Source organism: Colobus angolensis, unplaced genomic scaffold, assembly GCF_000951035.1.
Source record: "Colobus angolensis palliatus isolate OR3802 unplaced genomic scaffold, Cang.pa_1.0 Scaffold202, whole genome shotgun sequence".
Classification (NCBI taxonomy): domain Eukaryota; kingdom Metazoa; phylum Chordata; class Mammalia; order Primates; family Cercopithecidae; genus Colobus; species Colobus angolensis.
The window spans coordinates 5,906,199-5,920,714 of NW_012115178.1; the positions used below are offsets into that span (position 1 = coordinate 5,906,199).

At 37.7% G+C, this 14,516-nt stretch overlaps 1 protein-coding gene across 1 annotated transcript in view; it reads left to right on the forward strand.

Annotated features, from left to right (window-relative positions):
* NPAS3 (neuronal PAS domain protein 3) overlaps positions 1-14,516 on the forward strand; it is a gene marked incomplete at its 5' end in the record, with an annotated part of 867,539 nt that overhangs the window by 654,890 nt on the left and 198,133 nt on the right. The window lies entirely within an intron of this gene.

Here is a 14,516-nt window from a genome sequence, read left to right on the forward strand (position 1 = left end):
GTAAACCCAGGAGGTGGAGCTTGCAGTGAGCTGAGATCCGGCCACTGCACTCCAGTCCGGGCGACAGAGCGAGACTCCGCCTCAAAAAAAAAAAAAAAAAGTGTCAAGACCAAACCCATGTGTTCCCATGTGTTTTGCTCATCTAGGAGGGCCACTTTTATTTTTTGAATACTCAGAAACAAGCTATTAATATTTTGCAGCAATCATGAGTTTTTTGTAAGTTTATGTACATGAAATCCCAGTTACATAAGACCTGAAGAGCAAAACCCCCAATCCATTCCCCAATCCATGTTGATGTGAGCCAGATGGAGAAGGGGTTGTAGCAAATTACACCAATGTCTTTGACATTTGCAGCCACTTTCCCTGGCTTTCTCTGGATCCAGGTGGCTCAGGATGAGCTCACAAATATCATCTTCCATCTATTCATTGCTTTCACTCATTTATTCATATTTATTCCAAAAAGATTTATTAAGCACCTACTATTGTCCAGGCACTGTACTAGCACCAGAGATACAGTGATGTGCACATCAGGCAGGCCTCTGACTTCATGGTCCAGAGGTTTTTTTGTGACCCTACATCCCTGTTAGGAAAGAAAAAGCTTGGGCAGAACTCCTACCCTAGCAGATCTCTGCCTCCTACCACACACCTTGCAGAAGGAAGTGCTTGTTAAGAACATGATGACTTCATTTTCTATACAACTGTTTCTTAAGTGCAGCCACAGCTTCCTGAGGAGCAAGTTTCCTTCACTTCTCCCTTTGTTTTAATGATGGCTTATCAACCCTTGACAGCTGTCCTTGCCTGTATGGGACTACAGGTCTAGTTTTACCGTTACTCCCTCACTGTTTGCCCACTCTTGTCTACTTTGCTCTGTACTTTTAGGTGACTTAAAAAAAACTCTCTGCCAATGTCCATCATGACTCCTTGTCATGCAAGCCTAGCCTGCAGAAGCTCCACACAAACAATTATACTAATCCATCCCCTACTGGTTGGACTAGAGAGTGGAAAAGCCATTTGTCTTGGGAAGTGCAGAGACCATTTGTCTTGGGAACTGCAAGATTCTGGCAGTACGTGGGTGGTAAAAGCTCTGCATTCCCACTACTAAAGCCTTTGACTACCATCCAACCCCTAAAGTGAGCAAAAGCAAAGCAGAATTCCTAAAAGGTGCCTTCAACCTCAGGTAGTGTTCTAGGCCTTTCAGTGTCTTACCAGCCTAATCTCAGTTGATTCTCACAGCTGAATTCTTGTAGAAACCATGTGTAGGAAATATTCCATCTACCACATTTAATTAGGTATGTCCCCCCAAATTTCACCTTTGCCTCATCACTGCAGTTCACCTAAGCACAGTCAAATCTCTTGGTCTCAATATATTATCCTCATTTTCTTCTTGAGGGAAATGTGTGTAACATACCCTTTAACCTGGAAATATGTGACTGCCAAGAGGAAGAATATCCACAAGGAGAGAAAGAACAATGTGTGGCCCAGTTGCTCAGAGTGTGTGTGCACATTAAAATAAACCATGTGCATCTTGAGAATCTCTTACTCCCCAGACACCCTTACCTGGTACTGTGTCTCTCATTTTATGTTCACAACATTGCTGTGATATAGATGGAGCTGACCTTACATTAGTTTTTACGTAGAAAAGTGACAGCATGTGGGATGACCTCTGTTAGATCAGAAATATATGCAGTTAAATGATACTAACACACTGCATTCGTGCCCCACCCCCTCCAATTTGATATGGATTAAATCTGTGGTATGCTCTTGGACTGGGTAGCTCAGACCGTGGACCGCTAGGAAAATTGTCTTCTGTATTTTTTTCTTTGCAATGTTTTTTTCTCCCTAAAATGACGATAGCCAACTTTATCACTTGGAAAATCATGTCTAGTCATCAATTACATAGGTATTTAAAAGACCCTTGAAAGTTGCTAAAAGGAAAATGAAATTTGAAATGCGGTCTCTGTCCTTGAGAAGCTTCAAACTTAATTGGAGAAACAAGACACAAACATATTAAAATTTAAGAGGCGAAGCAGAGCCATATGTGATTGAGTGTTAGATGACTCAGTGCTTTGGGAGTTCAGAGAAGGCAAAGAATGCAGTGGGCTAAAGAAGAGGTGGGATTTGACCAGACTATGACAAATGAGTAAAATTGGGATGGGCTGGCAGAAGGGCATCCAGGAGGGGACAACTATGTGAGCGAATTCTAGAGACAGAGGTGGACAAGGTATTTTGGGAGACAGTAAATTAATGAAATACATAAATAAGAATTTGCATAGAGGCAGGAAATGCATTCGAGCAGGGGGACTAGGGAGTCTTAAATGTGAAGCAAAGGAATCTTGTTTTGATGGAAATGTAATAATCCTTTAACGCTCTTTTTAGTAAGAGAGTAAGACAGAGATGCTAATTGGTACAAACTGGCCATGCTTTCTCAAACCTCCATGTTTTTCAAATATTAGAACCTATGCCTCAGATCTCATTTTGTCACTTCTTCCAGCAGATTACTATGTTTTCTTCAGTAACTCACTCAGTGCTGTGAAAATTTTGCAGACTTACCTGGGGAAAGTTTGTTTCTCACCCTTTTGAGTCCCACAATGCTTCAGACACATCTCGTAGAAGATAAAGCTTGTGTGACTTCCTGCTTGCATTCCCCATTTATAGTAATGGGCTTGGCACACAGAGGGGTCATATCACCAGACTGTATGTGCCAATGCAAGCAAATTAAATAGCAGCACCTATCATTTATGAAGTGTTTGCTCTGTATCAGGCATGGTACTAGATACTTTATATATATTATTAATAACATATCATCTCTAATCCTCTCAACCATTCCAGCAGGTAGGTATTAACTCTATGGCAGAGCTGAAGAAATTAAGGTTTGCCCAAAGTCTCATAGCTATTAAAGAGCAGTGATGTTGAGCTCCAAAGCCCATTTCTTTTCCTCTAGTGGTTATTTTAACATCTTTTAAAGGCCTAAAGCACCCATCATAGTGCATGATACATGGGAAATGCTGAGCACATATTTTTAAATGAAAGAGAGTAAAAGCACTAGAGAATACTGTCCATGGGTAGAAGACATAAGACCCAAAGACCTTTAGTTGGATGTGCAGAGCCTTGCTTCTGCCAGTGCGCATTTGGGGGAAACTGCAGATGCCAGCCAGCCCTGAGTCCACTCTCCTGCAATGGGCAAGGACCAGTAGGAGTCCTCACAAGTCCTCACCTTTTCTCTAGCTGCCTTTTCTGTACAATGAGGGAACTAAACTAAATGATTTCTAAGGTTTCTTCTAACATTCATATTCTAACATCTAAGAAAACATATTTAAATTAATTTACATGAAAACACAAATCAGAGTCCTTTTACCCTTCCTCAGAGTTTTTACAACTTAAAAGGGACATTTGTCCCTTGATGTTGCAGAATAGTAGGCAATGTGAGTGAACTTATGTACAGAGATGCTCCCTAGCAAGGTGGTCCCATGCCATGGTTCTCTCAAAGCTGACTTAGGTGCCCCTACCACAAGCATCCTGTGCATACCTCTCTCAACACACATCACACCACATAATAATCATTTATTATCATGTGTCTTTTGTCCATTAGACTAGGATATCTTCAAGGGCAAGGATCTGTCTTTTATTTCTGAATTCTATGCTTCTGGCACCTACTTAGAGCTAAAAAAGTAAAAATACAATCGTCCCTCAGTATTTGTAGGGGGATTCCAGGACCCTTTCAGATACTAAAATTATCAGGTGCTCAAGCTTCTTATATAAAATAGCACAGTATTTGCATATAACCTACACATATCCTCCTACATACTTTAAATCAACTCTAGATAACTGATAATGCCTTACACAATGTAATTGCTATTATTGTTTTTGTAACTGATAATGCCTTACACAATGTAATTGCTATTATTGTTTTTGTTTTTTTGTTGTTGTTGTATTGCTATTTTTGTTTTTTCCCCAAATATTTTCAATCTGTAGTTGGTTGAATTCACAGATGCAGAACCCACAAATACGGAGGACCAACTACACTGTGGTTGAATGAATAGCTCAATTTATGTACTCAAACAAATCTTTTCAAAAGAAAGTCTCAGGATCAGCTTCTTTCACATATTAATTACCTTATATTCTCCAGAAATGATGCAAGAATCCTGTGCACAACTTTCTGTGTCTCCCCTCTGGTCCCTCAACTTAGTCTCACTGCCTGTTTTTCTGGAATCTGTGGGACCCCAGATCCAGACCTCGGCCTGCCCAGCCTCCTGCTGGCCCAGGAAGAAGCATGGATGCTCTTTAGTTCTCAGCCCTGAGAAAACCACACTGAAGGTGGGCCTCACCTTCACAGGAGGACCAACTGCCTCTTGACAGTTTGGAGAGAGTTGCGGGATTTTTCAGCCTAGATGTTACCTCTTCTCTGAGTACCCCTGCTCTGTAAAATATTGTAATCATATTCTTCATCTCGTTAGTGGATGAAAGCCTTCCCAAATGGTCTGAGGGCCTCTTCATTCCCCATATAAAATGTAGCTGGTGTTTCAGGGTGAGAGGGGCAGGGGGAGTGTTATAATAAGGGGAAGAGAAAATACACAGGGGCACCTTGAAAGCTGTAAGAGAAAGGACTTAGATTGCACAGATGAAGTTGGAAAGGAGAAAACCATGCCATTTGCCTAAGATTCTATCTGAAAGGCAAAAAGAAATGTTGTTATACCATGCAACCCATTAGAAGTTAAAATATATGTTTACCTCCAATTTTTTCCTCAAAGCTGAATTTCTCTGGACGTGTACGTGATTAGTGACACTGTCAGAGCTTAGAACTTCACAGTGATCATGGGGCAGTAGTTCTGCTTCCATTCTGTTTTGAATCTTTATTGTAAAATATATGCCTTATGCTTCATTTGCTGTAAAATTTATTTTATTGTGGTACTTAATTAATGATCACTTTGACCATTTGTGGCAAGTGGCCAAAAATTTATCTTCTCTGCCTCTTTTTTTTTTTAACTGCCAGTGTTTGAGAAAAGCAGATTAGGTAAAAACATATCAATCTGCCTTATCCATTAATAAACTGGAGAAATTGGCTGTAATTTCTTCCTAAATTATATATTAAGGGCTTCTAAAAAATACCCATTGTTTTGAATACTGAAATAATATGCTGTGAAATTCGAAGTTAAAGTATATTACATATTTATGACTTAAATTAGAACATATGCACATAAAATTTTTAAATTGTTTTATGATTTCATAATGATTAGAAAGAGAGAGAAAAGGAAAAAGAAAGATGGAAAAGGTAAAGAGGGAAAAGAGAAAGAAAATCTTGATGCCTAAATATTTTAATCAGTTGCACTTCTAAATATGTTTTAAGAGATTCCAACATTGAATCCTATATAGATAGCAGTAAATGTCCCAAATGTAAAAGATTCACTAACACTTTACGTCGGTGCCAACATAGAAGTCTAACATTTCTTTCCTTCCCAAAGAGCTTTTGGTAAACAAGGAAGTGTAAGTGAAATCAACTGTTTTAAGTCTTTCAGAATCTCTTTATGACTTGGCTTCTACTGTGAGACCAACCAAAGGCCTGCTGCTTGTGATATCAGTGTAGCTTGCAGCCCATAAATATTGAAAGTGCAGTTTGTCACTTGTATTTGTTTTACACTTACAAATTAGGAGACACATTTACTATAAATATAGTTAGCATCCAGAGGTTTCAAAGCTAAGAATATGTGAGTTCAAAATGTCTTTGCCTTATTTATGCTGTGGCTACCACATTTGTATAAACAGAAAATTACTCCATTCATGCTTTATTACTTCTTCTTTTGTACCACAGCCTTGACCCTAGTCATCATAAATTGAGAAATAGTGGGGAACTAATGGAGACAGATGGGAATATGGCTTGCCATTTACTCAAATTGGTAAAGTAATTAACCTCAAGGTGCTGGTTTGCAAGAAAAATTGTTGGAATATCTCAGGCCGTCGGTAAACAGACTCCTGCTTTAACCAGTTCTGACAACTGCATCATAAACTAGACTTATTCTGTTCAATTGACCTGTCAACATCTTGAGTCCAAATAAAGATTTGTATTACAATGCACTTGCTGAGAAGTGGGAGAACACCACTGCTGTTTCTTTTCAAATGGGTTGCTGTTCTCTGCCTGCTAGATAGTAACTGGATTGTCATATATTCATTCTTCAGCCATTATATTCCTTAGAAATCTTCCATTACTGATTGTGTGACAGCTTCGTGACAGCAGATGGTAGTCATTTGGCTCCAGAAAATGAAATGAAAAAACATGGGCCAGGCTGGCTGGGCTCATTTAGAACAGCAGTGGACAGGGGCCAGATCTAGATTTTATTTATCCAGGGACATCCTGTGATGAAGCCAGAGTTGCGTTGGTAGTGTGTTGTTCCCTCCAGATTGCAGGGTGGGACTGGATTTCTGCAGATTATTATATAAATCAAAGGCAGCCTTGTAAATAGGGCCATTTGATCAAACCAAACCAAAGTATATTCCTTTTGAAAGCTGAGAGTTTTCAGTTATTCCAAACAGGTCTCTCTCCTTTTCTCTTTCTCTTCCCCTTCTCTCGTTCCTAGGAGTAGCATGTAGATTTCTCTTTCGCATTTTATCAGCTATGAGCTACTTTCATAGCCATGAGCTCAATCTTCGAAGCCCTGTAGCTTCCCCATATTCAGTCGTAACTGGGAGAGGTTTGACTCTTGTAAGCCAGTATGTCTGCTCATTTCATGTATTTCAGTTTGCAGTTGAAGTAGTCATTTAAAAAAAAAAAAAAAAAAAGAGCTCTTTGTGATATCACCATAAAATTTATCTGGAAGGCATACATGTCATGGGAACATAAAGAGTAATTTTCATCTAAAGTAAATATATCCATTCATAAGAGGAGAAAACTAAAAATGTCTCATGGCATCTCAATTTGAAGAAAGATCAGTTGATTTAGAAACAGGTTTAGCTCCAGATTACCATGCTGATTTTCTTCATACATATACCTGTGGAAAAATATTCACAAAATGAGCAAACCCTAGCTCATTAATTCCGTTCCCAGAAGGTGGCAGTTGCTTGAGAGTCGGAAGGCTGTGTCTAGGCACAGGGTGGAAGTATTGCAGCCATGAGTTTCAGCTGAGCTGGCCGGCACTAGCCTTTCCACCTAGAGGTGATCAGCTGAGAAGACTCAAAAGTATCTGTTTTTTTAAAGGGTAGATTCATTACTGCCTTGAATTAGAATTTTTCATGTGAACCTGTTTAGAAGAGGGACTAAATAAATACCTATATACTTGTCTATAAGTTTTTTTTTTTTAAGAAGCCTATCTGAAAATTCATAGAACTCTTCATTTTAGAAAGTATACCCATGCTTCCTGCAAAGTTGCTAAATTTCTCTTAATTCTGTTGCAGTCTCTGGGGATTAAAACAACACCCAATTTAAGACAATCTAGAGGTCAGGTTCATTCAAATGCTGTGATTTCCTGAATGGATAGGAAGTCCTTCCTCTTGAAAAATGAGTTACTGCTATTGAACTCAGTAGGAGGCACATTCTCCCTTCTCACCAGTAGTCTTCCTATGAGGCTAACACACTCATCTTGATTGGAATCTCCTTTACCCTGACCCATTTCCTAATCCTAGTTGCCTTTTCCAAAGAAGAACTAATGTTGACATTGCAGTTTTTCCATCCTGCCCAGAGCTTTCCATCTCAGTCTTCCAACCATGCTCTTCAAAAACCGGAGTCTTCAGCCTGCTAAGTATGTCTTTGTTTCTTTGACTTTGTACCTGATATTTTTGGTTTCACCTAATGGTGATGATGTGTGTATATATGAACAGTTTTAATAAGTCGTCATTCTATTTTCATCTGATCAAGTGTCTGAAACCTAGTGCCTTACAATCAACGTAAACTCTCTCAATCTGAGCAGTAGACTTCGAAGAAAAGGCTGTGAATTCAAGGGGGTCATACCCAAATTGATCTCTATAGAATGAATTCCAAAATTACAAACTTGCATATCTTAGGCTACTACTTATTTTAAAAACTATGCATTTTTGGTGCTGGGACTTTATTGTATGCTAACTTCAAATTGAAAGCTACATACGTTTGAGCTTGGGTTTTGTGGCTGATGGCTACATTATCTTAAATGGGTGATGACTTCACAGATTACATCAAAAATGCTTTCAGGGTGTCTTTTGCTTGTGCCTATTTCCATCATTAAATTAACCGTGAGTTAATGTGTGACTGTTAAAGAAAACACAAGGCAGCATTTTGCAGTGATAGCTAATGGATTAGAATGGCATTAAATATTTTCCTCCTGGCAGACATAACATTTTATAGTTTGGCTTTAAAATAAAGGCTATTTTATATACACTGCAATTTCATTCAGTTATTTCTCAGACTTTGGCACATCCATTGGCTAGTTCAAACTTTATGTCACCAACAGAAGAGAGTGCATTTAACTTATTGCAGTCTCTTATTAGGCACATGTTTTTTTATCAGGCACTAGAAGCTGTGGGAAGTAAGAATCAGCCCCCTCTCAAATGGGCACATCTCCATATTTTTGCATGTCCGTGTATCTGTTATGTTTATGTGTCTGTATTTATTTGCTCCCCAACCTAAAAGAAATTGAACAGTTTAAATCCATTTGTTACCTGGATTGTTTTCTCCTGTTTTGAAACATTTTAATTTATAATCAGACAAGAAGAACAGATGTAAGAGTTGTAATTTAATCATTTTATTGCTATCTTTGTATATTTTGAAGAATTAGGTATTGTACTCATGGGAAGTCGTATTTTATGCCTAGTTGGAAAAATGAATAATGTAATAATATGCAAAATGTAAAGTTTTAGAACTTCACTACTGAGTAAGGCATATAAACTAATGATCTGGTTAAGGTCCCCTGTGCACCATAATAAATATGGACTAAATTTGTCATTATAGCTTTAGACAGAGGTTTCAGGCAACAGATTTAATTAAATCCTTTTTTAATATTCATACTTCTAAACTGCATAATTCCCTTCTACTGTAAAACTGAGTGCTATATTAAAACAAACAAAAACGGCAGATTACTAAATGGATATTAGCGTGAAGTCAATAAGCATTTAATTCTGGAGAGAACTCTGTGAGGAGAGAGGAAGCTTCATGGAGCTCGTTCAGATCTTGACTTAGATTTGGAAAGCTCGTTCAGGGGGGCTTACTTCTGTTTTCATGCTGACTCTTGTAGGAGAGGTTTATTAGTTAATTTTGGAACTCATAAAGGACAGGAGCAACAAAAGAAGGCCCTCCATTAGCCATTAAAACAAGTGGTGGTTATTAAAAATCTAATTCATGAGTCCATGAGAAATGTGTTGATGACACTGAAGAACTGTAGAATATGTGGATACTGGTAACTTTTAGAAAGATTAAATAATAACATCCATTACTTTGTAAGGTCTTGTGCCCTATGACATCCAGCCCAGGCACTAGAGTTCCTCCAAAAACTGTCATAACTCCTCCTGGATTTTTGCATAGAACAAATCTAGATGTTTTGTTCGCTTTTGTGTGATTAAAAAGCTCCATTCTGAATATTTCCATGTGAACATTTCTTTGATGAAGAGTCATATTATCCACAGAATAACTAAATATTAAGTCTTTGAAAAAGTGTTTGACTAGTGCCATTAGCTGACTTTATGACCATCCATGTTAAATAACCAAATCAAACTCCACTCCCCCAAGGTAATTACTTAGGTCAAATTGCCAATGGAGTCTGTAAGTCTGCTTAGAATCAGATTAAATATTCTCTTTATGCACTTTATCTACCTGTGCCGGATTTTTGTAGATTCATACTTTTCTGCCCTTTAACCAGTTTTCTCCTGATAAATTAAGAGCTCTCTGTGCTTGGCACAGATTTGGGATCAACAAATGCAAACTGAATGAATAGAACTGTACAAAGAATAAATAGTATTATAAATTTTTGTATAATAAAGAACCATGTAGAGCAGGTGACCTGACCCCCTAATTGTGCAAATTAAAAAACTAAACTAAAAATAGTTTAATTGGCTTGCCCATAGTTATAAAATAATTACTGGCTAACGATGACACAGGAACTGGTGACTACCTTATCAAACACAACAAGATATATAAAGAAAAATAATTCATACTCTCTGTCCTCAAAGTCACTCACAGGTCCATTAATAAGACAATATAAGCACAGAAACAATTAACAATTCCAAGCAGCATAAGACTAAGCACCAAAGATACACTTTAGAGTTAGACCATCTAAACTCTGAAACAGCACAGGAAAGGAGCAATAAAGGCTGACCTGTCTGAGAAAGCTTCATGGGCAGTGGGTTGCTTTAACTGGACCTTGAAGGATAGGAGAGGTGAGGCCATGAGCACTGCATTCTGGGGTAAGCACGGACATTTTTTTTCAAAAGGTTCTAACAGTGGAGCAGTGGGAGAACAGAAGTACATGTGCTTCTGCCCCACCCAGCACTTCTCCTGACCCCATTGGCTAGCACCCAGAGAGAGAAGTGAATGTGTCCTTTCCTTACTGTGCAGATCTGGTTCAGAGAAACAGACTATCCACTCAGAATTTATGTCGTGAAACAAGTTCACAGTTGATAATATGGTCCTGAAGTCAGGAGAAATGGATTCATTTTCATTTTCTGGGACTACCTTTGAAGTTGTTGAGGGAGGATAATTATTTTCCCTCTTCAAAGTATTTTCTCACATCATTTTCTTGGAAATGACAATTGGGCAGTGCCCCAGGTTGGCAAATCCAACCTTAGTTTGATGAATGCAGTTCTGAACACAGCCCTTGATTCGGTGTTCGTTTTCATGGCTCAGAATTTAACTTTGCAAGGTGAATTGTCATGTATTTTTGGCAAACCATTTCTTCCCTCAACTTTAAAACCAAAAGAGGACACAGGTAGTCCCAGAATTATTTAAACTGAAAAACCAGCTTGGAGATGGAGATCACATTTAATTTGATCTTGCAAATTTGAGTGAGAAAATTAAGACATCCAGAGCTCTTAATGACAGTCATCACATTGGTTAAGTGGCTTAAGGCAGATACAGGTATAATCTTAGGTACTAAACCAAAGGCATCTTCTCTGGGACTAGCTGAATGTGTGTGCTCAAACACTACAACTCTTCCTGCAAAGTAACTTAGACTTAATACTTTATTTAAAAAATATTCATATTTTCATCATTATCAGTGTCTTTTAGCAGTAAATATCCTCTTAAATGAAAGGGAAGTTTGATCTGATCTGATTTGGAGTAAGCAAATGTGTTACTCTTGGTTCTTCCTCTAACCAAGAGTAACAGGGTTTGGATTTGCCTTCCCACCTGAAAAATTAGAAAAGAGACAGAAGATATTTTAAACCTGATTTCCAAGCTACTAGAGATCTGGCAATGAAGGACAGTGATCCCAGAAAGACAGGAAACAAAAGTGAGTCCTACAACTTTTCCAGCTCACAGGGAGCAGGTTCCTGACAGAGCCTGGGGGACCCCTTGAGTTGAGAAAACAGAATCGAGAGTGTGGGGAGACCTAGATTAGCTAGAATTCAAGGGGCAGAGATGAGAGCTCCACAGAGTGAAAATTCTGGAAATTTGCAGAGGGTTGCCCCTAAGTATTCAGCCAAGCACTAATCAGTGCATGAATGTGAAAAAAGCAGGCAAGACCGGGGGAAGAACCATCTGAAAGGATGAAAGGTATAGTGCCCAGCACTCAAATAGGCCTGAAAACAGTGCCTGTTTCCATTAGCCAGACTGGAAACCATTAAGATTCACAGCGCATTGGGTAGGGTATACAAAAGGGTCTTGTCGAGCAACTGGCATCTGTTGCTTGTTATCAGGAGTAGAAGTCTGAGCAGTTCTGTGCACTGCATCTTGCTATCAGAGTTGCCAAGGACAACACAGCACATTCGAGCACTAGGAATGATGCTTTATTCAGTCCATCATGGCGGATGGGTCTCTCCCAGCAGTCATCCTGCATGCACTCTCCTCTTGTGCTGCAGCAGAAGGACCCACACCCACTGTTGAAGCTGACCTTGCTCTACCTCTTCTATATGTGAATAAAGTTTTTTTTCATCCAGTGCTTTATGGCATTATGGGTTTGGTGATGGTGATGGTGGTTGTTTGTTTTTGTTTTGCTTGGTGACTCAGATAAATACTAAGTTACAGTGGACAAAAGTATTCAGACTTATCCTGACAGTAGATAATAGATGCCACTTATTCAACAGGCCTTGATTCAGTGGTAGGGAATAATTAGCCCTGGTTTGAGCACCGTTCCAGTCCCACCTTACAAATCTGAAAGGCGGGACCCAAAAGGATCAAAATGCCTCCAGGTAACTTAACTGCATCCCACAATAAATCTCAGTAATATTTCAGGAACAGAAGAATCCCCATGACCCAACAATGTAAAATTCACAATGTCGCATCCAATGAAAAGTACCAGATGTGGAAAGGAGCAGGAATATATAGGCTACAATAAAGAGAAAAGTCAACTACTCAAAACTTACTAAGAACTGACATATTAGAATTAGGAGATAGGGAAGTCAAACTTGTTATTATTACTATATTCCACATGTTCAAAAAGTTAAATGGAGACATGAAACATGGGGAAGAGACCCAAATCCTAACTTCTACAGATAAAAACTGCAATAGGCATGGGATTAACACTGAATTCGACATTGCAGAAGAAGACATTAGTAACCTAAAAACATGCCAGTAGAAACTATACAAAATGAAATACAGAGGGAAAAGTGAACTTAAAAAATGAATAGCTCATCAGTGAGCTGGGGGACAACTTCAAGTAGCCTAATATCTGTATAAGTCCCTAAAGGAGATAGGAGAATGGAAAAAATATTTGAGGAAATAAGGACTGAAAAATTATCCAAATTGGATGAGAACTATAAACCTATAAATTCAAGAAGCTCAGTGAGCCCCAAGCACAAAAGCAGGAAGAAAACCACACATAATTAAGTTGCTCAAAATCAGTAATAAAGAGAAAGAGCAGCAGGAGGAAAAAAGGACACCTTAGATACAGAACAATGAGAAGGATGATAGCAGATTTCTCATAGGAAGTTGAGAAATATCTTGAAAATACTGAAAGAAAAACATTCTTAACCTAGAATTCTATACCAAATGACATGATACTGGATGTAAATATTCACAAAAGAATGAAGAGTGTCAGAAATAGCAACAGGAGTGAATATATTGAAATTTTTCTTACTACTTAAGTCTCATTAAAAGCTAATAGTCTGAACAAAATTAATGGGAACACAGTGTGGGATTTACAGCTTATATAAAAGTAAAATGCATGATGAAACTAGCACCAAGTTCAGGAAGGGAAAAAAGAAGTATGCTCTTGTAGGGCTCTTGTATGAGAACTGGTATGCTATCCCTTGAAGGCAGACTGTGATAAGTTAAAGATTTATAATATAAACCCTAAAACAACTACAAAATAACAAAGAGTTATAGCTAATAAAGAAACAAGGGAGATAAAATAGTGTCATTGAAAAATGCTCAATTAATCTGAAAGAAGGCAGAAAAAGAGAAGTGACAAATAGAAAACGCATAGCGAGATCATAGATTTAAACCTGATCATATAAATTATTATATTAATTGTAAGTAACCTAAATTGAAACTCAACTTAAAAAGCAGAGATTGTCAGATTATATAAGAAAGCAAGACCCAACTGTATGTTGCCTACAAGGCATACTTCAAGTATTAATATGAAGACAAAATAGGTTTAAATATATGAAAAAAAGCTATGCTCTGTTAACACTAATAAAAAGAAAGAGTAGCTACGTTAATAGGAAACAAAGAAGATTTCAGATCAAAGAGTATAACTACGGATAAAGAAGTTCATCTCATAATAAAAAGGAATTATTTCATAAAAGGACACACGAGTATAAAGCAGTACAGCTAAAAATGCAAGGAGGAATAAAAAAATTCACAATTATAGTTGAATATTCTGATACCCCTTTCCCATAGACAGAAAGATATAGAATCTTTAAATAGCACTATCTACCAACTTGACATTTATTAAAAACAAAAACAAAAAATCTCCAGCTAACAGCAGAGTACACATTCTTCTCAAGTGCACATAAAACATTTACCAAAATACACCTTATTCTGAGCCATAAAGCATATCTTAATGAATTTTAAAAGATTTAAGTCATAGAAAGTATGTTCTCTGACTACAGAGAAGTTAAACTAGAAATCATAACAGAAAATCATTCTAGAAAAGCTTCAAATATTTGGAAGCTAAATAACAATCCAAAATTACTCATGGCTCAAAGATATAAAAAAGGAAATTAAAATGTATTGTGAATGCAATAAAAATGAAAGTAAAACATATCAGAATTCGCAGTATATCACTAAAGAAGTAGTTGGGGAAAATTTATAGCACTAAATGCCTACATTTGAAAATAAGAAATTAGCTTCTAAAGAAGCTAGAAAAGGAACAAGAAACCAAATCTAAAATGAGTAGAAGAATAGAAATAATAAAGATCACAGTAGAAATCAATGAAATAGAAGCCAATAGAGAAAAGCAATGAAA